Below are 26,025 nucleotides of genomic sequence, written 5' to 3'. Positions count from 1 at the left end.
GTTGCTCTTATAACATATGACCCATTAGGGAGAGGTTGCAAACTAATAGGCCATGAACAGGATGCAGTCATGAAGACAGTTGTAGAAACTTTGTAGGTGCTGCGTTTTACAATTGACAGATTTCACACACATACCAAAAAGAAAAAAAAAAAAAAGAGCTATTTCCAATTTTGCTTTACAATGAGAGGACCCAGGATGCGAGGCATGTATTTCTTCAAGGCAGCATTACGGGCTGGAGCTGAAGGGCCCTTTTAAAGGGTGCGTCTGGCCAGTTTGCAAAATCCCCACTATGTCCTCCTGGGCTCCAGGCAGGCCACTTGGCCCATGGAGCCTTTGCATTTCCCTCTCCCGTCTCATACGCTACCAGGCGCTTTGAAATAGGCGCCAGTATTTTGCTTTACACAGAGTATAAGACATGTGGTTTGGGGATATTATCCACATTTCAGAGTTGAGGAAACCAATAAAAGGGAAGGTTAAGTGACCTGCACAGTGAGTCTCTGGGGACTGGGACTCAAACCCAGACCCCCTTCTTCTGCAGCATCAAGTCGCTTCCCCACACCGGCGCACACACTCTTTCCTGAGTTTTCAGCAGAAGCGCTTTGTCCTCTGTCAATTCACCAGTTGCTGTGATTTTAAGTAGCAGGGCAACATGATGTGCCAGTGTCGAATGGTAAGTTAAAATGTGACCTGAGGTGTTTGAAGAATGTCCTCTCCACTCTGCTAATAAACAGGCAGTCTCTAATTATTTGCATGGAGTTTGGCTCCCAAGATAATTCAGTGTCCGTGTGGCTCCGTTTCACCTCTACTTATTTCCATTACCTTGCATATTAGCTGTGTCAAATTGATGGGCCTGCTGTTCCCCAGGGTGGCTATTATAAATATGGTGTTACAGTGGAACGTTTCCAGTCTTCTGGAACCTCATTTGAACTAAGCAAGTTCTCTATAATGATCATTAATGATGTATTGCTTGCATATAAATGTTGGATATTAATCTTTTGTTTACTTTCTCTGTGCCATCAGACTTTTTAGAGGTTCTTTGTAACATGCTCTTAATTGATGACGGGCAGTAGTTTCTGCATTTGGGAGAGTGATTTTTTTCAGCTGACAAGGCACTGTGGCTGGTGAAGGCTTGATCTTGGAGCCCTGGCTGATGGACCCACTTTGCTTGGCAGATACGGCTGCCCAGCACTCTTGGAGTTCACGTATAACTAGTGACAAGGCACAAAACCTCACTGAGCCGGGACTGTCTGTTGGCTCGTACATTTCATGAATTAGAGACAGGAACTTGTCTATGCCAGGAAGTCCCTGCAAGATGACTGGGATGAGTCTCTGGAAGGAGGGACATGGTGGGTCTGGATACATTCTGTTCCTTTCTCACAGGACCTGAATTGGGCCTGTGCTGTAGTGGGTCTGAGGGCTCATCTGGTTTGGATCCTTTGATAAATCCCCTTCTGCCAAGACCCAGAATTCAGGTGCTGGGTTAAATGTAAAAGGGTCTCCCGTGACTTGGCACAGACTCTTCTTTCTATATTGAATTAGGCTGGAAGAAATGCTTGCAGTTTGGTTTAGTTTGACTTTACCCCAGGAGGTTGCCCCAGGAATAGATTAGCATGTGTGCAGGAAATGATGAGGTGCCAATGTTCTCTGTGGCATGAGGTCACTCAATAAGACAGAGGCTCAGGAATAAGACAGACCTGTATTTGAAACCCTACTCTGCCATTTCCTACCTGTGTAACTTTAAGAAGGTTTCTTTTTTGTGTGTGGATGTTGTAAATTGCATGGTTCCCCCCCCACCCCCCGCAGCCTTACGGAGATATAATTAACATATAACACTATATAAGTTTAATGTGTATTTAAGGTTTCTTAAACCCTATTTAAGCCTTGGTTTTCTTTTTATTTAATAGAAAGACTAATGGTACTCACTTGATGGGGTTGTTATGAGAATTAATGACTAAATATATATAAACACAGCCCAAAATCTAGTACAAAGCAAGTGCTCAGTACAAAGTACAAAGCTGTAATAGTAATTTTTTATTATTTGTCATTATTATTGTTATTTCTGATGATTGCTGATGCTGGTCCTAGCTGTAGAGTCTGACCTTCCTCATCCTAGAAGAGAGAGGCTATTTGCCAGGCTGTCACCATATACACATCCCTGTTCCGCCTATCTCTGTTACCAGAAGTTAAATGTGACGGAGGTAAAGGAGATCTTACTGGGGTTAGTTATGAGCAGGATAAGGAAATGGCCCTGTGCCAAAACCGCAAATTCACCACAAGTCTTTTATGATAAGGAATGCACATTAAAACCTGTTGGAAGCAGACATGCTTATGACATGTAGACTCATGTCTGAGGAAGATGTGGAGGATCTCATGGGAGAAGGCAGGCATAGACACGGAGGCCACTGAGGCAGGCATGCCATGTGTGGAAGTTGGTAAGTCCCATGGTTGTTCTTGATACCAAGAACTGTCGTCATGGGTGGGCCGTGTAATCGCCTCTGTATTCCAAATTCTCATCATCCCTCACTTGAACTTTGTGAAAAGCTAAGACTATGTTCCGTGCCATCATCCTCTTCCTGCTCGAATCATTCTTCCACACTGCTGGCAGAATGATCTTTCTAGAGCACAACTCCAATTATGCCCCTTCTCTGCTCAATGGTCTTTGCTAGTGCTCATTGTTTACCCGTCTAATGACCAGAACCAACAACCTAACCCCCTTAGGCCTATGCGCACTATTGCCAATCCCTTGAGCCCTGAATCCAGGAGGAGTTGGTGGTCTCACACTAGAGGACAGTACTGGGAAGAGGCTGGAAAACTCAAGGCGGGCTTTTCACCAATCCCTCTGAGCATTCACCACCCAGTGGGCTGCACTGGAGAGAGATGAAAGGAAGACACACATGTGTTTCTTATCTTGCCTGGAGATTAAGTGTTTTCACAATCAAGGAGATGTGTATGGTTTCATGGCCCTGAAAAGTTGTTCGAGCCCTAAAGCTGAGTCTGGGATCTTCCTGAAGCATCACTGGAGAGGACTGGGGACTTCACTTTTTCAATTGATTCTATTTTCTCTTTGGAAACAAGTCTTCATCTTACTGCCTGGGTGCCCCTAATGTACCAGCCTTCTACTTTTCTTTAAATACACACTTGTATTATCTGTTTGGAACTCTGTATGATTCTTAGGGGAGCTTCCATTACATATGGCTTTTTCGTGTTCTCTGAATAGTCACTTATGTCATGTAAATAGAAGTTGGGGCCACTCATCTTCAGATTCCTTAGAAAAACTGAGTTTTTCCTTGACAAGTAAGGGCAAGGACTCCTTCAAATCCAGGAGGACTTGACTTGAAGGCAAGCCAGGTCACTTTGGCAGAGGTAGAATATACAACCCCTCCTGGTCTTGCCCCATTTTTCTCGATCTCCTAGTCCCCACATCAGCAAGCTGGAGAACTCTGCCTCTCTCTCTCTCTCTCACGGGGGATTTAGGAGATTTCCTGGAGGACTAGCATTGTGGTGATGGTGCGGTAGCCTGCCTCAGGCCCTCTGACTTTGCTCCTGACGGGGCCGCCATTATATGACATGTTCCCATTTTAATACTCAAAACCAAGAAAGAGACATTCTATCTAGCCCTTCCTTAATATTGATCTCACAGAAGTAAAGACTGGGAAAGATTTTTGTTTGTTTGTTTTAAATGATCCCTGGTAGGCCTAGATTTACCTGCATGACACAAATCAGAAAACCTCTGGTCTCTGATTTTCTGTTGAGTCCAAAGCACATTGGCTTCTGGCACACACAGAAGACCCTGGGGAACGTGAACGTCCTCTGGCAGCACTGACAGTTTTAGTACCAGCTACTTGTCAAAAAGCTTTATTTACCACAATCTACTTATAAAAATATTTTGTTTCAAACATTGAATGACAAGCATTTCATGAACATGCAGAGAGGAGCTATCTATTTTTCTCCTTGTCAGAGAAGAGAACTCATGAGAGTGAAAATGTTCCTTAGCGACTTGCTGGAAATGAGAGAACTTGCTGGTCCTACAGGCAAGACTTCCATTTATAAAATCATTGGTTTGTAAGTCTTATTAGTTGAGAGTCTAGCAAAATAGTTGGCTCCTAAGATTATTGACCTATGTCCCAAATCAGCTTTTTTAAATACAAGACTCTTCTGCTCTTGTCACCCCTGTTTGTCACTAGAGATATGACCTGAGAAATGCCTGTCATAAAAGCCTGTACTCAGCAGCATTTTTCTTATTAAGTTAGCAGTGCGCAAAACAAAAATAGAAGTTAGTGATTTCCTACAACCCCAAACTGCTTTGTTCTTCCAACAGAAATGCTGCAGCACATTACTCCAAAATGTAGACTAGGACCCTTGGGTATTTTACAACAAGTGAACAATGGCTGAGTCATTTAATTTAAGAAACACAGCTAGCTAAGCCCTCATTTGTGCAAAAAAATTCAGTGGGCTTTTATCATGCTTGTACAAGATCCAGTTTTCTGAAGACTCCGTAAATCCATAAATACCCTTTGACATGATGGGCCATTACAGCTCTTAAAGACTCATTGCCGTCTGTTGGATCAAACTCGTGCTTCATGTTGAAGCCTGGGAAGAAGATTTATATGTCAACCATTCCAAATCATATCTCTACTTAAAACTCACTATCTTGGGAGTGAACTGTAAACTATTTTTGCCTGCTGGGATGAAGCATTATTCCCAGCCAAAAGAGTCTTAGAAACATTTTAACTCTCGAGGCTCACATCTGTACACACCTGCAACCAAATATCTTTCCCTTTTTTTCTCCCTGGGGGATGGAACTCAGCTTGGTAGATAAGTCTCAGAGTCTCAGACCTACCACTTAACTCCAGCTTGACCCGAGTCACATAAATCACTTAATCTTTTAGAGAGATGAGTGTTGGAATGAAGAGTTGAATTTCTTACCAAAGGTCATTTATTAAGTTTCTGTTCATGACCAGAAGGAGAAGCAGGGCAGTGCCGCCTCATTAAAAGATTCAGAAGAAACCTTCAAGAAGCTGGGAGTAGTAAGCAATGTCATGTGGGAGAGAAGGTTAAAGAAAATGAGAACTCTGAAAAGAATCTTGGGTTCCAACCTCTCCCTCACTCCTCGCACCCAACAAGGTATTTGGTCTTGCTCATTTTACCTCCATGGTGTTTCTCCAACCCAGCCCTCCCTCCATTCCTTCTGTGAGAGCCTTAGTTCAGGCCATCAGCATCTCTCCCTGGACTCTTGGTTTCTCTGTCCACATTGCAGAAGGCATTGCTTTGTAACGCGCAGAACTAATCATATGGCAAACGGGGTCTTCCACAATTGGAAGGTGCCTCTTCTACTCTCCTGATCTCCCCACTTCCTACCATTCCCTGAGAACATCTTGGTTCATTCCTATCCCTCTGCCTAGAACATTCTCTCACATCTCTGCTCTCATTCTTTGAAATCCTAGACTCCCATGAAGCGCCCTCAGTCCACCTAATGAAAATTCATAACTCCTGCCTCATTTGCCATGTCCTCAAAGCACTGTCTTTGTAGAACTCAATACTGATCCCTTGTTTTTCTCATGTACTGCTGGCTTCTCTCTTCCTGTTTCTCTTCTGTCTATAGCCTAAAGAAAAGCTCTTTCTTATCACTCTCCTATCCAGCACTGTAAAATCAACCATAGACAGCAAGGTCTTTGCTGATCTCAAAGCCGTACAAATCTCAGATTTGTTGAGTTAATAGGATTGGCATCGAAATATTTCTGTAGTCCAGTGTCATTTCTGCTCCATCCAACATTCCTGTTGGCGCATTCTGACATACCAGCTGTTTTTTCAATCCTCTTTGTCTTCAGAACATTTTGGAATTATCTCTAAGTCAATTCAGGTCTTATATTTTCATTTTCATCTCATTTTTCCTTTTCTTATTTTTCCCTGCAAATTAACATGCATTTTATTCTGCCACCTTAAAAAAATTGAATGCCAGCATCTGATGCCATTTATATTCATTCAGACCCTTCTGAAGAGATTCCTTCTGTTCCTCAATGTCACTGATTTCCTGTAAGCACAACACATTTTCATTTGTACACTTTCATGTACGTGTCAGGACACTACAGATCCTCTGGTCTCTAAGGGTCTTCAAACAGCCTTGGCAACATCCCTGTGATGACAACCTAGAGTTGTCCTCACTTTGGCTTCCTTCCTAATAGCCAACCTTTACCCTCAGGACCCATTTCCCCACTTTCCCTCTCTTTAATCCCACAGGTCCCCTGATAGCTATGACCCACCTCTCACCATATCCATCAACTACTGGGTAAGTTGCCACACGGTTTTGTTACTTATTGTCACCAAGCCAGCTTCTAGAATGGCTTCCGAGTGCCTCTCCCATACTCACTATTCACCTCTGTTTATCCCAAAGGATTTCTATTCCTCGGCTGAGGCTCCTTGATGATGGAGAATCCTGCAACATCAGGTGGAGAGTGGGGCCAAGCCAATTCTATTTCTAATTCGATCTGATTCTAGGACCTCCTGCCTGTCCTCCCCGCGCCCACTGTGCCAGGCTCTGCATCGTTTTTCTCCTTCTGACGCTTTTCTGTAATGCCCCAACAAAAGCCTCCTTTCGCTTTCCTCTCCCCACCTCGAATTCATTTATCCTTGCCTACAGAGTTATTATTTGTAAGAATAGCTAAAAATTGTTGAGCTCTTCCTGTGAGCCAGGCATTGTACTTTGCACTTTCTTTGGATTATTTCATTATTTCATTTGTTCCTCATCACAGTCTCATGAGGAAAGTACTACTATTTCATGCCCACTTCATAGAGCGGAGAACTGAGGTTTAAAGGGGGGAAATAACTTGCTGGGGTTCCACAGCCAGAAAATAACAGCAATGGGCATTCCATCCGTCCGGGCTCGATCTCACAACCCTGAGATCATGACCTGAGCCGAAATCAAGAGTCGGACACTTCACCGACTGAGCCAGCCAGGCGCCCCATGGACTGGTCCCTTCTTCAGCTAACCCTGCCCTCAGGGCAGGTGACACAACGATAGGCATCAGGCAGCAAGCAGCCCCCGTGGCCCAACCTGCCCTTGGAGAAACAGCACTGAAACACACATACACACCTCATGACAAGATACCCTGCCTGCACACACTTTTCCCTCATAGCTTCCTGGAAACGTACAAGCATCCATGTCACCCTCCAGCCTTGCCTGCAATTTAATGGTGCTGCTTATCAAGAACTGATGAAAAATCTGCATACAGTAAAAATTGAATCCAGACACAAAAGAGATTCCCTGCAAGTTCTTTCCCTCCTTTTTTTAAGACTTTTTTTTAACGCACTACTTTTATTTCGCCAAATGAAATCTTTGAAATCAACTGAAATATGTGAGAGTGAAAATGACATGCAGTATTATTGCCATTATTTTGATCAGCTCTGCATATGAAATAATGAGCCACATACCAGATTGGTTTTAGTTCCAGCTCAGCTGTTGAACTTCAAAATTCAGGATGTTTCCTCTCTGTAAACCTCAATTGCCACCACCAACTCCACACCTATCAGAAAGGTATGTGAAGAGCAAAGGTGACTAAATTCTGATTTTTTTTCCGGTATCAATCTTGAATTTTTAAAACAACCCCCCTCTCGATGTTCTCAGAAATTCTTGATCTTTATATAGAGCTTTAGAAGCTAAAGTTTTTCTATCTTATAATTTTCCCACCAACCTGATATTATCATTGGCATAGTCTTCCTTAATAGGATCTGGTACCTAAAATGCTATTACCTAGGGATTTAGCACCGCTGCCCTTGTGTTTTCAAGGCATTATTCTCTCATGACCTCTCATCTGAAGCACAGCTACCTGGGTGTCCAATACCAGCACGTGCTTAGGTGGGGATGGGGTAGAGGGAGCTAAGCTTTGATGGTGGAGGCGGAGGGGGTGCCCAGGGAAGAGCACGACTGGGCATTTGGGGGTGGCATGATAGAACGGGCTGGCTTAGGGGGGAGGGGACAGAGTGGATGGAAGGACGTAGCCGGTCTGAGGAAAGGAGGTGGAGGGGAGCCGTGAGGTGGATCTCCCCGATGAGGCCCTCAGCATTAGCCCTTTCCCAGAGCTCAGGGTCCTTCTTCTCCTCAGCCTGGCTGGGCCAACTGAGCTTCTCCTTTTGGTTCTCTTTCTTTCCCTAGTAATCATTCCCTGCCTCTCACTCCTGGTCTGGCTGCACTAAGTCTCTCCTGTTCTTTTCCTTTCTGCCCGACTTCAGCTTCAGCCAAGCAAATGGGACCCCTTGGTCCGGGCTGCTGGCTCCAGGGCCTCGGGGCATTACTGGCTTTGGGGGCTGTGACTGAATTCCCATTTTGTTAAGGAAGGAACGGAGGTTTGCCTGTCCCTAGTGGGCTGGAGCTTGAAATCGGACTCTTGGACTGTGAACTGCTGTACATTTACTCCACGTCTGAAAGATGTGGTCAGGGCCCTGTGCCACCAAGTTGCCCTTTACCATTGAGAGCATGTGCTCTTGTGCAACGGGGGGCTTGACGTGCAAGCTAGCCATGCGACACTGATCTGGACACATTGGTGTGTGGAGCAAAGGGGAGGGAGCGGGAGGTAATCTCTGTACAGGCGCTCACCTGGTCCCTCCTGGGCCCCGCCCCGTGCTCAGAGGAATGGACAAACGAATGAAGGAGCAAATGAATACGTGAATGGCTGAGTGAATAAATGAGTGAATGGTTGAAGAATGCTGTCTGGAAACAAAGGACTGGAAGGTGGAAGCAAAGGATTGCTTGTCTGAGAAACCACACCCCAGCTCCCGCAGCTCCTGCAGCTCCTGGCCGGCTCCTGCCACCGGGGAGGCCACACTGCGGATGGCCGCTCTCGGACACTCGGAGAGCTGGGACACGGCGCAGAGCTGTAGAGGCAGAAAAGCAGGCTGCACTGCTCTGGGGCTTAAGATAAATATTCATACTTAATACTGGTTCTAGGGTATGAATTTTTAGGCTATAATTCTTTAAAATTTATTATAGTTTTAAACTTAATTGGGTGAAAATATTTATTGGTGGGGGAGGGGATGCAATTACCCAATTATGAAAGCTAGAATGGATCCTAGGAGGGACACTAAAACTATCTTTAAGTACTGAGAGGATTTTATTGCAGCAACTCTTAAAACAATAATGAATGTTATGTGCTCCTTCGTCTTTTTTTTTAACAATAGAAAAGGAACACACAATATTCAAACAGAAAGCAGATTTGCGTTTGTGGAAGAAGAAATGAGAAGGGTCTCCATGCCAACAAATTCTCCTTGCAAACCCTTACCACCTACAATCGCTTTTTCTTTGAACATTAAGAAAAAGGGGGGGGGGTGTGGGCGGGGAGGGAAACTCTAGTGAGGTTACAGACAATGAAATGGAGATGTGAGAACTAGTATTAAAAATATGTTGGCATTTTCCCAAACAGGGAGTGCTGACAAGTATAATCCTATTACTAAAAGCACATCAGCCATGGGATAAATGAAATCAAAACATGATCTCGTCCCACCAGAGTGGCTATTTGTCCACAAAATCTCCTTGCGTTATCAGTCTGTCCCTCCCAAAAATCGTACATAGTAGAAAACAGTGTTAAGGAAGCTTTTAAAACACATCATTGAGATTACAGCACCTTTTAAAATAAACAGCACCGAATACCAACACAGGTAAAATGTCATTGTGAGATGGGGATCCAATATTCAACGGTGTGCTTTATGGCTTTCCAGTGTGTGATAAAATCTGTTCACCAGATGTACTATTTGTCTCCTGTGTAGCATACTTGAGCATCCTGTAGGCCTGAGGCCCATTTATTTCATGTAATTGCCTTTCCTGTGCACACCTTAGGGCACCCTAATTCTCCATTTTATTTCAGGCACTGTACAGGGTACCATCTGGTAGTTTAAAACTCATCCCATTTTATTGCACTACCACAGCGGCTGTAGTCAGTTGTAGTGCAGGCTTTCGGTGGAGACAGACTTCTTACTACCAGCTATTTATTTTTGCCTGAAATAAAGTAGACCTGAACTATCAACATGCAGGGTTCACACGTAGATCATCGCTGGTCCATATGAGCTTGACAGAGGTTCCCGGGCAACCCGCAGACTCGAAGCCGTTTCGAATTGCTTCGCACACAGCTGTTAACTTATAGAGATTCTAAATTCTTCGCCTACTTCTGCACGTAATGATATCTTTTTAGTATCTCATTTGTATTATTTCAGTTCAGATGAGCACACAAATAAATGTATTCCATCACATCTGGAAAAGTACTGCAGAGAAATCACTTAATATACAAAGCTGCACACCTCATTATGAGGTTCGTCACTCATTTCAAACCCAACCTTACCTCTGTCCCTCATCAACATGGCTTTTGTTTCACTGTTGTGTTCATTAAATTGTTAAATCATTTTTCAAGGGAGTTTGCAAGATCTTGAAAAGGCGAGTTTGGAAATAATATACTTGGCAGAAGGAAAATAAATCTCAGAACCTCGCAGCTTTTCTGCAGCAGGTCCCCAGTGAGAGCACCTTCTCTCCACTTGTGCACAAATTAGACGGGAAGTGACTTGGCTCTCTAGGAGGGTTCATCTCCCGCCTCAGACCGGCCCCCCACCACTGCGCCCACACCGCTGGGCAAACCACTTCAACAACGGGTCCCTGATATGCAGATAACACACACCCAGCTGCACATTTCCAAAGGAGCCATTGTTCACCTGCTGGGTCCTGCCTCACCGAGTCCCTCTTGCCACATGTGTTATGCATTCCCCGTCCCCTCTCCCTTCCCTCCCGGTCCAACAGCGAAGGTCTGTGGCTTCTGGAATGGCAAGGAAAAGGCTGCAACAGGAGGGGGCCAGAAGGGGCAGTGGGACGAGGTGAGTGATGAGTTGGCTTACCAGCCACTGCTGCCTCTTGACATGTGTTATCTCGGCGTTGCCTGGGGAGATTACCAGTCTTTGGCCTGAGATACGGAAAGACTTCCAGTGTACAATCTGCTAGCTGGCACCAATGACCTGTGTAAACAGATAAGCCAGTCAGGGGATGGTGCCGCTCCTGTAGATGCCTCAGCCCTTCCTTCTGGTGTTTGTTGACCACGGCTCCGCCACAGCTGGGAATGGACGAATATTGGAGGGGGGAATAGGCTGGCTGGAGACCCGTGTGTGGCAGATTCTTTACGTGTTTTGCATTCGTGGCAATGACAAATGTAGCTAAATGCACCTGGTTGTAGCTGTCTGCTGTGATCTAAAGCCTGTTTGAATGAAAAGAATAACTCCCTCTGTTATTTATTGTTGGAAGCAGAGTTTACTTTGCTGTCTTTAACCTCTGCAGAAATCAGAAATGCCAGTGTGAGAGCAAACTGATGAGTTCTAGGCAACAGAGCAAGGAGTCGTTGGTTGGTGTCTTGTAAATCAGTAAAAGAAGACCAGTGACCAAATAGATTCATATTTATTTTCCTGGAGTTTCCCCCTTCTTTGACTCTCAGGCAATCTCCTTCTATAAAAATGTTAATGCTGATCTGAATATGAAGGGTAATTTTTTTCCCCCCACAGCTCTGTCAAACATATCTTCCCAATAATTAAATGTGCATCCTTGGGCTCTAAGAGCAGTCTTGTTGAACAAAGCAACCACAAATCCAACTAACCTTTGAAGAATGAGGGTGTCAAAGTATAAGCAGATGTTTTAATTTGCACAATGCTAGGATTTTTTGGATGCCAAATGTTCCTAAAATAGTTATTGTATCTAGACAGAAGAAGAAAGACACTCAGAAATAACTTGCAAGCCTCTCCGTCACAGCAACATTGTCTCGTTCAGCAGAAGTGATTTTGGAAGCGTTGTTTAAAAAGCCGTATGTTAATTAGCATCTAACAAGGGTGTATCATAATTCTAGGATTATTATACACGAGAAGAATAAGAGAAGAGAGCGTGGCAAAAATTTCAAGTACACACACACGCAATAAGTTAAATGCAGGCTAAGATAAAAACACTCATGCTATCCCTTGCATATGCATTAAAAGTTTCTCAAGTGATTTAGGGGATGTGTGTTATTTCTTTAAAAAGGAGGATACATACTTTAGCCACGAAATTAGAGCATCATGTTGTCTACCCAGCTGAACTTGCACGGCTTTGGGGTAATGTTAGCACACGTTTTTCACAAGTGGATGTATGTGAGAAAGATTTATATCAGACATAAGGAAAAATGTCCTGACTTTCAGAAGAGTTGTGAGAAGTCCAAATAGTTTACCCAGAAAGGCTGTGGAATTTACCTCCTGGAGACTTTTCGCAGCAGACAGGAGACCCATATGTTTGAGTTTATTTCGGAGTAGTTTGAAATGAATAAGAATGAGCTCATCAAGAGTTTCCCGGTCTTTCTCATTCTGTCACGTGCCTGGGAAACAGGCTGGCAGACCGACTGCCCTCTATGAAGCCAGGCCTCTGTCCGGCCTGCCTCTGAATCCATCTTTTCTCAAGTCCCAGTCCCTGCTTCCCAGAAACCCCTGACTGAAAAGGTTAAGCCGAGGAGCGCTCCTGCCTTGCTGGTGAGGGGCTGGGGGAGGGGAGGGTGTAAATTGGGGCACTCCCTATGGTGGACAATGTTTCAAAATCTACCAAAATTAAAAGGATACATTCCCTGTGTCCCTGTGATTACATTTCCAGGACTTTATCTTACACATCTATTTATGCGCTTCAAAATGACCTATGAATTACTGATTTATTGCAGCAATGTTTGTAATAGCAAATAATTGGAAACAACTTAAATATCCGTCAAAAGAAGACTGATTAAATGAGTTAAGGCAGATAGGTATTATAAGAAAGAGGCAGATCTATATGTCTCTGTAAAAAGGGATTTCTAAGATACTAAAGAATGAAAAAAAAAAGGCGTGCAGAAGATCATGTGTAATATGCTACTGTTTGTTTGAAGAAGTAGAAAATATGCTTCCCATAGCATAAAAAGTAACCTGTGAATGATTAGACCTTTTGAATTTGCATGTAATATCTATGAAAATTAAATAGTATAAGTGACTAGGGAAATAAAAAAGCTCTTTTTTCCAGACCACAATCCCCCAAATAAAATAGGAGATTGATTCTGTCTTATGTCCGGTTCTCTCTTGGTCCTTGTCAGGAAGCCACTAGTCTAAGGTGGCCAACCTGTGGGTCTGGGTCTGTTGGACTCTTTTTCCCTCTTCTCCTTCCTCTAGCTGTACATTTCAAAGAGAGAGAGAGAGGAAGAAGGAGGTAGAGCCTGGTGAAGGAGTGCCAGAGAACGTGTCCTTGCTTGGCAGTTTGGTCACGGCATAAATGTGAATTGTGTGGAAGTGCCTAGGGTTGCACAGAGAATGAACTTCTGCCTAGGACTATGTGAAAAGACAAGAGGGGCCAAAAGATGACCAAGCTCCATAGAGAAAATGCGGGGCCATTCTCTGGGCCCCACCAGGCACAAGGTGAGCTTGCAGCCCAGCCATTAAGGGAGGGTTCCCCTTATTAAAGCCTAGGTGGATAAGGCAACTCAGTGACATTAATCTAGGGAAGTCTCATCTAGAACTCTCTAGAAATTATTTGAAGGCACAGTTGTGGAATCACTTGAAGTAGCAAACATCTGTATTTAACACTATTGTTGGACGTAGCAGTTGAGACACAGGAGCTAACAGACGTGGGTCTCCCTCTGAGAGGTGAGAGACCCTGGCAAGTGCCTAAACTCTCTAGACTGTTTCATGATAGAGGGACGTGTGTCTATGTCCTTGAATTATTGTGAGGTTTTGTTATAATTTATTTATTTATTTTTTAAAGATTTTATTTATTTATTTGACAGAGAGATACACAGCGAGAGAGGGAACACAAGCAGGGGGAGTGGGAGAGGGAGAAGCAGGCTCCCCGCTGAGCGGGGAACCCGATGCGGGGCTCGATCCCAGGACCCTGGGATCATGACCTGAGCCGAAGGCAGACGCTTAACGGCTGAGCCACCCAGGCGTCCCTAGGTTTTGTTATAATTTCATCAAGACTCCACCACACCACCGAACACAGAGATGGCACCCAAGAAACAGTGGCCAATGGTATTCTCTGCTAAAATATTTGGCAGCCCAAACACTTGGATTCTCTTCCAAGAAGGCTCTTCACTGACTAGGAGGAGAGAGGCCTTCATTCCATTACTGATACAAGGCAGGTAAATTAGAGATATTTTTCAACCTAATTTACAAAGTCAAGACATCAGCTCACAAAAGGCCAGAATCACCATGAAGGCAACTGTTTAGCACTTAGATATTCTATTCCCCTAACTAAAAATAATCCTATTTAAAAGAGAGGAGAGTTCAGTTCCAGGCTCCTACTCCTGAGATTTTCATTTAAAGAAGACCCTATCTTTACCCGCAGCTGAGAGGCTGAAGATTAAAAATTAGCCACTGTATAGTAGCTGAGCAGTAACAATTTTTCATAAAGGTTTTTACTACACATTTGGGATTATAATTTCAATATTATGCAAATGCATTTTATGGATCTGTAATACAGAATGTGTACTGGCATTAATGTGCATTAGCGGGCGAGTACAGAAAGGCTCCAAATGAGCCATTTTGGTGTCTGCTTTCAACATGTATTATGAATAATAAGTAAAATGTTCTGGTTTAGAACAAATAATATAAAATATGAATTCCTCTTGGTGTACATCAGTGAGACAGCCCTATGCAACTCCCAAGGAATTCTTCCATTGGACACAATTAAAAACTGGCTCTTAATCAATATATTCCTGCTTATGGCTTCTCTTCTTGAATGGGATATGAAAGTAAAATGAATACATTTAATATGAAAAGGGGGTAGTTTCCCTCTGTTGATCGAAATCAGGCATTGACCACGTGAGTGAGTTAGAGAGGGCGTGATCCCTTATACGGCAAGACGGTGACCCAGGCTCCTTCTATTTTTAGAGGCTCTGAGTATTAAAAATCGAAGAAGCATCTAAACAGGGTCATAGAACTTGGGGCATATTTTCAATTAATGAAATTAACAAATCTAATGCCTTTAACACAAGAGATTTCAGACAAGATAACTGTGTTATTCCAAAGGTACTGAAGTGATGTGCAAATAAGATTTCTTCACAGTGTGCTCCAGGCTCCACTACCGGGACCCAGCTTGAAATTTGTCTGATGCGGGTTTTTTCCAACTCTATCAGTGTGTCTTCTTGGTTATAGATTGGAGAAAATGCTCAAAAACTCATTTGAGGCTCTTCCTGAATGCAGAGGCCTGAGCCAGACTACTCTCTTAAAGCCTAAAAAAAAGTTTTTCCTTTTTTTTTTTTTTTTTTTAATATCCCCACGTTCCAGTTTTGCTTGAAAGCAAACAAAGCTAGACTGAGCGATGTCAAAGTACTGAGAGTGGTGGCTGATTGTTTCTAAGTAATGTGAAATTTCTCTTTTCATTGGTGTGGTTAGGATCTTGGGATCTCTTGATCTTGTTTCTTGCATGTGTGTTTAATGCCTGCCCCATTTATTGGCAGTCTAGAGGAGGGCATGGTTACACTTGCCAGTGATTATGCGCTGGGCGTTCAGTTGAGTCAGAATAATGTAAAAGTCTTCTCTCTCAAACAGGTGTCCTTAATGTGTTTTAAAATGCTACACGTTCCATGATTTATCTTCAAAACGGTAACAAAAAGATCCATGTTTTTTGAGTTCTTACTGGGTTAAGTGTTTTGTATGCGTTATCTTAATTGACCCACAAAGCAATCTCCCAAAGTAGGGTTTATAATCCCCATGAAATGGCTGAAGACTCTGAAGTTTACAAAAGGCTAAGTAATTTGTCTGAAATCACACAGCTGTCCAGGAGTGTCTAATTTTACAATCCAAATTTTTGACTGCGATATAACCATGGGCCCATCATTAATATGGTGGGCAGTAGTCTTGGCTTCATTTATCATGTGAGTTACAGCAATGCTGTGTGGTCCTTCACTCTGACACAGGCAGTGCAATTAATACTAAAGTCTGAACCAGTTTCAACCAGTGATGACATCACTACATTGCTGCAGTTGGTTACTGCTTTCCGTTTTCCCCTGACATTTTCCCATTCTAGACAGAGGTCCGGGGAAGAAAAGATGGATATAGCCAAAGGTCTATACAAAAACACAATAAATATGTGCTGGACAAATAAATCAGATTTTTTAAGTTCCCCGATTAAAATTCAACAAAATCTCTAAGTACCTGCAGAGCATAAGCTGTGGTTTCTGTCCTTGAGTCCTTAACATTTCAAGAAGACCCAAATTAAAGCCTACTAGTACTGAGGCCTTTCCAAGTATTAAGTCACAATCAACATTGAAAGGAATGGAATATATTGTGTCCTAATTTGAAAATAAGCTGTTGGCCACATGCAGATAAGGCTCCTACTCTAAGCGACCTTCCCAACAGGCGCCGTAAAAGATGCTGCATAGTGAGAGCTGAGGTGTAGAGCAGCACTTCCTCTTGAAACGATATTCCCAGCACCATCTACAGAGTCATTTCTGTGCACTTGACCTTTGCACAATCTCACTTAATCCTAATAGCATCCTTTAAGTAAATATTATTATCTTCATTTTACAAATGAGGAAACTGAGGCTTAGGTAAAGCAAATTATCCAAGGTCACGTCGGTAAAAGTGGTTGAGTGAGGACTTAACTGAAGGTCTGCTTGATTTCAGAGTGAGGGAAAGAGAAACAAAGAGAAGATAATGGGTTTGAAAGAATGAATTTCAATTTTCTGAAACCCTCTAGCAAGTCTCGCCTTCCTTGTGGCCTTTCATGTATTCTGCTCTGTTATTTCTGGGTTTCTCCTATCACTCTCCTTAACTGTAAGCTATTCTATTTGCGGGAAGAGAGCATGTGCACACCACTTGTGTGTTCCCTGCAGGGCCTTGTGCCGTGCCAGAGTACAAAGTGGATATTTAACAATGGATCATGGATCACTACATCAAAAACTAATGATGTATTGTATGGTGACTAACATAACATAATAAAATTTAAAAAAATAAAATAAAATAAAAATAAAAACAAGGTGGATATTCAACGGGGGTTTCATTTATTTCTCATATATTTACCGAGTGTTTACTCTGTGGCCAAGTCCAGCAAAGAAGACAAGGCATGCCCTCCAGGAGCTTCCAGCCCTGGGACGCTGGTTAAAGAACCAAGGCTCCCAACTGGGTGTGAAGGTGCTGTGACAGGGGGAGCTGGGCAGCCGACCCACTCAGGGCTCAGCAGAGTCTTCCCAGAGATGTTGCCTGAACCCACACTGGGAGCATCAGTGCCAAGTAAGCAGAGTGAGGAGGGCACCCAAAGCAGAGGGAATAGGGATGTGCCAAGATGAGAGAGAAACATGTGGCCTGTTCCAAGGACGACAAGTCCCCTGGAGCGTCTGGTTCACAGACAGGGTGAAGGAGCAGGGGCAGAAGGGGACGGCAGGAGAGGCGGTGCTGAGGCTTCGGGGGTGAGGTTCAGAGGGCCCGAGCGCCCCCAGCTCAAGTGTTCGTGCTTTATCTTGACCATACAGGGGATGAGCTTTAGCAGCGTGAAGCAAGGCAAGCACACAGTTTAGAAAGATGTGGAGAACAGTCTGGCAGCAGGGGCAGGAGGGGAAACCAAGCCAGCAGGAGGGAGGGTCTGGCTTCTGGAGAAGAGAAGGCCATTTTGTATATAATTGGGAAGGATGCACACATATTTTATTAGGATTCTTAGAGCACCCCCCAAATCCGTGTTCTCTTCCGTGAATTTGCGGGAGTCACCAGGACTAAATTATTAAAGAAATCTTCACTTCGAATGTCCTTGTGTTCAGATATCCCAGCTCGCTTCTGGGAGATTTAATTAGAGCTGCCTTGAGGCACTTCTTATCTTAACAATCTCTCTGCGGGCAGAAGTAACAGAATAACAGGAATCGATAAAAACAACCTAAGAGGAATACCTCAGAAAGAAAGAAATATGATTTTTGCTGATACACATTTTTTATTTTGAAAAATCATGAAGATCTCCATTAGGAAATCATTCTTCCCTGGCATTGTGTTGCATGCTCAACAAATAGAAGGTAAATATGCTAAAATTGGTGTCTTTTTCATGGAAACCACGTAACTATAAAGCTCTTTGTTTTCACCCAACTGCTGAAAACATTTGTGTAGGCAATTTCAGTAAACATTTGGAGAATTGGAAGTACTCTCTCCTACACATATGGTTCTTTATGAAGAGGTAATTTTTATCTATGTTCTACTCAATTGAATATTTATAAGGCTGTTTGGCTTCAAAGGTACCTGATCTCCCCCCAAAATACAACTGACCTGTAAAGCTAAAGTGAGATTTATCAGTTACCCTTTAAAAACTCAGTGAGTTATTCTCGTTTTCTCCCTACAAATTTATTCCCAGTACAATCCTAAATTTGTCTAATTTGCTGTGTTATTGCAATTAGTCAATTCTCCCTTAGTTACACAAATAATAGCCTTATAAGTTTGAGGCTGTAAATCATTCATCCATTAAAAATGCCATTTCCTTGTGCCGCACATTCGATTCATTTAGAAGAGAAAAACCATGGCATGGAACAGAATTATGCAATGTCATGGACACATTAACATTTGGATCAAAATTTTACATTGTGTCAGCCAGTAAACAGTATAAATGGTTCCGATTTGCAATAAATAATTGTCTATTAATACTCTGGCATGCTGTAGCAAATTACAGTCTCACTCCAGTGAGCACAGCTGTAGGTAGGCGCCAGGGCCGAGGGAAACAAGTGGCACAATTGGTTTGAGTGGAAAGAGCCCGCCACGCAGGGATGCAGAGCAGCTCCCTTTTCCGGCGACAGGGAGCGCGGCTGTGGATTAAATGCTTGCCTTTGTAAATGCAGGAGGACCCAGTGGGCCCTTATTGTAGCTGGAACACGAGATGCCAGACAACAGCCCTTAGCTATAAAACCTGTAGGAAGCATGCATACGGAACCCAATGAGGGCATCTTTCCCATTGGCTGAGTGTGGGAGGGATGGTGGCATATTTTATTAACCAGAAAACCGCTCCTGTGTCTGGGACCAAACTCGGCGGGGAAATTGGCTCATGGCTGTAGCCACCACAGCACAATCGGGCGTTGATTATGGAGCCACTGAGGGACTGCCCGGAAGTCAGACGCTCCCCAGCGTCTGCCTTATTAGTCTAGGTAGGACTTAGGCCCCCCTTCCCTCTCTCCTTCCAGAATCTTCCTCACTAGCCGATCGAAAACCCTGAAATTAATACCATGTTCACTGTTGGCTTCAGGCATTTTAGCACCGTTAAAATGCAAACAAGGTGTCTGGAAAAGCTGGAAAATAGATATATTAACATTCATTAACATCTTGGCATGCAACAGGTGAAGAGTGTAGCCAAAATTAGGGCACTGAATAGGATGAGGGGGAACTTAGGACAGGTAACCTTTAATGGGGGTGAGGGGAGAATGAAGTCTTGCCCAGAAGACAATATGGAGGCATTGGGCACTGCAGGGTGCAGGGGGCACACTCAGGGAATTAGGGAGTGAGTCTCAAGAGTGACTAATATTTGCATAGTTTATTCATGAGGACAGTGCTGCTATTATCACCCCCATTTCCCAGATGAGAAAACTGAGGCCCAGAGATGTTAAGGAACATACTCATCAAGTTCTCCCAGCCAGTGACTGTTGGTACTGGCGAATCAGGTATCCCTAAAAGCTCATTTATCTTAGTTCATAATTTAGCCCAAGGTTCTCCAGGAATCATAAAGCTTACTTATGTTAAGGCCATCTGGTTCAGCCAATTGAAATTGTGAGCCTTAGCAAATACCAAAGTTTTATGGAATCCTCTACAATAAAGATTCTAGACTCAAAACACTAAATTTATTCCTTTATTCCCCCTACTCTCCTATTCAGTGTCACTTAGCTCATGAAGATAAAGATCAGTTTGCCTCCAAATATAGCATTCATTTACTATATACATTTAAAATACATAAAAGAGTTAAGGCAGCCTTACAAATCATATTTTAACAAAAGTATTGATATCTGAAAAAGCTGGTTGTCTAGAGGAATATAATTTTTCTTGATTGAGTTGGATAATATTTTCATCAAAATTACAAGAAAAATTTATCAAGCACCTATTAAGTATAGGGCACTGCCCTGGATTTTAGATGATTGCCTAATTTTGCTTTTCATGTCTGCTGAAAGCCAACTTTAATTTGGAGCTATTTCTCAAGAAGGGGGAGCAGCTGTGACTGATTTATTTAAATACTTTAGAACATTTGAAAATCATTTTTCTAATTCACCAGAGAATTATTAAAGCCTTGCGGTTGTATATTCTCTTGAGCAGTATTAGTTTCTCCCTCATGTTTGGACAATTGCTGTGGTCTCATAACTGTGTCTTTGCCAACAATAGCTACTTTTTCTTGCACTAATCCTCACAAAAGTCATTTTTTTGACATCATTCTCCTACTCAAAACTTTCCAGTGGTTCTTCACTTTCTTCCAAACAAACTACCCAGCTTGCATTCAAGGCCTCCACCATCCGGGTACTGTCTGCTATTCAGTGCGTATTTCCCATTCCTTCCTTGGGCTTCCCTCTGTGCCTGGCATACTCTCTGTCCCCGGATGCTGCACCCTCCATCCACCATACTTCCTCCCCCTCCGCCATCCCATCAGCCTGGGATGTCTCTACCATTCTCTCCGGAACTCTTCCCACACACTCCCCACGTCGTCTTTGACAGACAGCCTTCTTTGATTATCTTAGCTCCTTTCCTCTCTAGAATCCACAATTTGACACTTGTCACAGAATGATAAAAAGTTAAAACTGGCAGGGAGTAAGGCCATTTGTTACTCCTTTACACAGCTTCTCTCAGTCTTTATGGAGTGAAATTGTACTGGATTAAGGGTGACAAGATCCGACGCTGCCAATTTCTCAAGAGGTGACCTTGGGCCAGCCATGTGAGCCCTTTGAGACTCAGTTACCCTATCTGAAAATAGGGACACCTGGCCTACCTGCTCCACAAATTGGATTTGAACATCAAATGTGATAATGTGTAAGGAAATGATTAATGAATTCTAATGTACTAAGTGTTGTTCCTGTTTTTCAGATGTCCCCATACACCGCACCGTCCTCCTGTCTTCTCCGCCCCATACACCCAGTGCTAAAGAACGCTGTATTAGGGCAGAGCAGATCGGGACTTAGCAAATATTCTAATAATGATGTTCCACAACTCAAGGATATATCTCCCTGTATTTAGGAGAATTAGACAGATTGTTTATTTTATTCACTTCAGATGGCTCTTTGAGTTGTGCACATTTTAGGCACCTCCTTCTGCCATATTGTAATTGGCAAGATCTTTGGGATCCTCAGATTCTCCCCAATGCTTAGAAGCATGACCTAAATTTTTAACTGTCTATCTCCCACAGATGGTGGTCAACAAATCTTTGTGGACAAAATGAATAAATATTCATTCTTTATCTCTCAATGAGAGTGTGATAACTTTTGGCTACTGATGCTTACACTTCCAAACTTGTTCATCTGATTTCAACCACACTCCTCAAATACAATTTCTTTAGTGCTCATTGCTCCAAACATAGGTACAGAAGCCTCAGACTGTTAATATTTTTCAAATTTACTTGCTGAATGTGTGTGTTAGACAAACTCACAAATATGATCTGTCTGATAAAGAGGCCCCCTGGTCCTCAAAATGTCCTCCTCTTTTAGTGTTGAAACAGTAATAATGATTTGCTTCATTTGTGCACTACACACCAGTGACATGAGCTAATTGCATATCTACTATGAAATAATGTCTGTTATTACATGGGTAACTACACATTAACTCCATTGGAAACACTGGTAATTACACAGTATGTTATGTTAATGCACCTGTGTTATCTTCTGATTGCCATATCATTAATTCAAGCGACCTTTATAAATCTGTTTCCCACCATCATTTTCTCCTTCTGGGCCCCTTTATAACACTTTACAGACTGTTAGGAAAACAATCAATTAATCAGTTAAGCTCTGCAGTGAAATCTATTTATAAAAAAGATGATCGGAAGTGTGCTTCTATTGCAGCTTTTGTTCTTCATCACTTCTGCTCTGTGGGACATATACAAACCACTTTAGAACTACCTTCTATTTCCTTTTGTATGAAATGTGAACCATTTTCACTTTGGAGAGAGCTGCAGCAAGTTTTTGATTTAAAAAAAAATTGAAGACCTGTCTGGTTCACAAACAAAATCACCGTTTAAAAGGGTCTAAGTTCACCCTGAAGAATGCTGACCAAGTTTTCACAATGCCAACACCCTTAACAAAGGAAGGTTCACGTTTGCTGCTGAGCCCTGAGCTGACTCCCCGTCCAGTTTGCATCTGGTCATACCAAACCCGGCTTCTCTACAGTCAGCCTGGTCCTGACCATCCCCTCTCCCTGAAAACCCCCCTTCCACTGCAAAGCAACCGCGGCCCAGGAGATACAATCCCCATGGCATTTTCTTAGTTAATGGCAGGGCTACAAAACAGAAAATAACAGCAGGAATCTGAAGCCAGTGCTTTTATTGGACTAACTAACGATATAAATAAAACGGTCCCTGATTGAGCTTCAGAGCATCACTGTCTCTTTATCAGGCCATAGAAAACAGATCCAGGAGGGCGATAAATATGGCACATAACAGAGTGGAATTAAATGATTAGGCCTGAATTAACACCCTGTTTCTGAGCCTCACTTAGTGTTCCATGGCCCCAATGAAACGCTGCAATTCACAAACGCTCAAGGCCCATTTAATTTTTATTTCGAGCTAGTTCAGAAGAAGGGATTACCTATAACTCCCCCCCTATTCCATTGTATAACTCTTGAAGTCACAACACTGATCCTGTCTAGATAGCTGTTAGGAAAATAGACTGTGCTATAGGAATCACAGAGTCTATCCAGCATCTTGCCTCCAAGAAGTCATGTTAATTAAAAGGGACCAAATCCTTGCCCTGGTGAAAGTGACAAGGCTGTCTTTGATGGGAAAATAATGAATTAATTAAATCGACTTGATTACCTTCCTAGGTATTAGCCACAGAACTCAGCAATTGTTAGTCCAATTTTTTTTTTTTTTTTAACATTTTGAACTGTGACTTTGGCATGACAGAGATCCTCAGTCCTACCTGCCAAATGGAATTTAATATCACCTTAGAGGGTAGTACAGGGTGGTTCCTTTTCCTGTTGTGCCGTAGGCTATATGATAAGGTGAGTGAGTTCAACTTAAACCCTGTTTGAGGGAAGTTAATACTGTTCTACACATTTTCATTTCTATAGTGCTTGTAGAACAAGAAATCTAAGGATGACATTAGAACAGGACCTGGCTATACCAGGGAAGCACTTGGGAGTTTCAGATGAAATATGCCGCAAAAATTCACATTATGTGTCTGTGACCTGAACTGATGTATGAGATCGAGGTATATTTATTTATAAGGCAAGATCCTTAAGAGTTGAGAGGTGAGGGAGCTTGCAGTTTTGAGCACTTACTAGCTATGACTTCATGCTGGGCTTTTTTCTCATTGAATCCTTACAACATCCTATCAAGTGGGTATGATCATTCCCATTTTCCAAATAAGGAAACTGAAGCTCAAAGATTAATGATATAAATAAAATTTATTTTATCTTCTTTCATAAATAAAATACCTGCCCAAATTCACACAGAAGGTGATAAGGCTGAGATTCAGATCCATTTCTACCTGATTCCCAAGCTAGACCTTTCTATCAATACTATGGTATCACCTGCTTCAGACTCCCAGCCCCACTGGAGCTTTGACATAGAAACTTCTCCAGTAACCAAAGAAGCCACCCATTACGTAGAAGAGGAATGAGACTGATTCAGTATAGTATCTGAAGGGTGGAAAAAGAACCAAAGGATACTGGCCATGTATGAGAACATCTTTTATAAAGTCCTAGGAGATCCAGACGTTCAACCAATTGAGGAGCTCTCCTGTAGACGAATCTGCCTATCCAAGATTGCTTCAGAGCACCATGAGTCCTGACTGAAATATAGCAGGAAGCTTCTTCCACATTCTTAAGAATATGAGGTCTGACCGTACCCCAGTTTTCCCTAATCATCAGCTCAATATAGCATGAAGTTGTGTACAAGACAATTAGAAAGGGACACCTCTTAGATCAAGCCTGCTCCCCTTTAATACTTTTTGACAACAAAATTACATAATCCTAACTCAAATTTATGCTTGAGTACCTTCAATGAAATGCACACTAACATACACATAATTCTCTCTTAAAGCAATCTTATTTAACAGGCCCGGCCACTGAGGACTAAACTGGGGAGAAGTCACAAAATAAAAACCATTTTTTTAAGGATGATCACTAGTAAGTTTACTGGTGATAGATTTACTGCAGCTTAAGAGTGTTGAGTTGTGTCTATCTGTTGAATTATGTCTGGGCACTCAGTAAGTAGGAAAGTGTCTAATTTCATGTTCTATACAATATCCTTATAATTTTTAGTACCCAATAAATTAAATAAAACGCTTCTGACACTCAGTTAATGTTACATGGTAATAATTACATCTATTCCTTTGTAAGTGATAAATTCCCTGAAACTTTATGTTTTGAGAAAAGACCTTTGTTTACCAAAAAGAGATATTAATATGATTTCAGCAAGTTGAATTTGAATTAATAAGTTTTCATTCCTTGGCCAGCAGTTCTTAAGCAAAGGTCTAGGTTGTAATTGCTCACATGTGAGTCTCAGCTTTTGTGATTGTTCTTGGCTATGGTTTTTAAGAGTAACAACAAGGGCCTTGATATCTTCTGGCCTAGATTTAGACACAATCCCAGGCTTGCCTTTGACCTTCACTTTTCAGTATTAATTTAAGTGAAGTGAAATCTATCTCTTCTGTGTCAGCAATAAAAGACAGACTAAGTCTTTGAACGTGACTTCTAGTCTACTTGACTCCACGGCAAACCATGGCTTCCAATAGCTTGTTTGGTAGATAGGACCAACTTGAGCATTTTCCCTGCCAATTTGCTTATTTAAGTAGTTGTTTTTGCACTTTGAAGACATAACTTCAGTTTAAAAAATCCACATAAAGATGGATAAGACTAGGAACAAAATAATGGACTTTACCAGAGTTTTCATTTTCAATTAGCTACAGCGGCAGTGTGTAACGTAATCATAGAGAATGCTTCCTTTAAAATTGTGAAGTGTCTGCTTTTATGAGTGAAATGGCCGGCCATGGGAGAGAGAATAGTGCCACCATTTTTAAGTTGACTTTTCTGTGACTTAGTTTCTTCAGCTAATGTGAAGATTGTAACACCTTATGGGATTGTTGTGGAAATCAGAAGACATAAAAGGTGTGACTTGTACTCTAAAAAGCCATAAAGTGGTATGCAAGTATGAGGTATTACTGTTAATAATTCTCAGTAAAGACTGGCTGGGACTTTAGGTTCTTATCCTTGCTGTGCCACTTTTTATTACCCATTGATTAAAACCCTGCCCCTCTGGCCTTATTTCAGACCTTGTAAACTTGGGCCTCCTCACAACACTTAATCACTGATCACATAAAGTTTGAATCCACAGTGCCAAACCACAGAGCCACTTCTAGAATGATCCTGTCTGATCCACCTTGGTCTCTTCAACACCCTGCTCTTGGTCTAAACCCTTTCATTTGCGTTTGACAATATCTTTTTCTTTGGACCAGGAATTTGCAGAGGTGAAACTGTCCAGGAAATTGCTCTGCTCTATTTTCTGATTTGACATTAGAGAAGCTATCCTCTGAGGTGAACATGGAAACTCACTGCACTCAGGTAAGTCTCAGCTCAGTGTCCCTCTTTATTACATGGGAATTATCATTGGTGTGATTTGAAACCTTTCTGTTTACCTACGGCGTTTATTTACCTGTGTATCATCCATCTCTCGCTTCTGGTATGTCTGTTCCAGAAGAGAAGGGGCAGGGCATGTCTTCTTTACCACGGTCTCCTGGGCCTATGGTACTTCCTGGAACCTAGGAGAAGCCCGACAAATTGTTGAATGACCAGATGAATTGCTGTAAATAGTGAAGGTCACATTTGCTATCACTAAAGCATATAGGTCCAAATACCATTTTTCCTTCCCCAAATGAAAAC

General features: G+C 42.4%; 1 long non-coding RNA gene across 1 annotated transcript in view; it reads left to right on the top strand.

Annotated features, from left to right (window-relative positions):
* The window catches only part of LOC144381507 (uncharacterized), a 253,293-nt gene that overhangs the window by 158,165 nt on the left and 69,103 nt on the right, over positions 1 to 26,025 (top strand). Inside the window, exon 5 of the long non-coding RNA XR_013446769.1 lies at positions 25,602 to 25,707. This is a non-coding gene — a long non-coding RNA (uncharacterized LOC144381507). The remainder of the gene's footprint in view (positions 1 to 25,601; positions 25,708 to 26,025) is intronic.

This window comes from Halichoerus grypus, chromosome 4, assembly GCF_964656455.1.
Source record: "Halichoerus grypus chromosome 4, mHalGry1.hap1.1, whole genome shotgun sequence".
Taxonomy (NCBI): Eukaryota; Metazoa; Chordata; class Mammalia; order Carnivora; family Phocidae; genus Halichoerus; species Halichoerus grypus.
The sequence above is the reverse complement of the archived record's forward strand: the minus strand, read 5'-3'. Positions and strand labels throughout refer to the sequence as shown.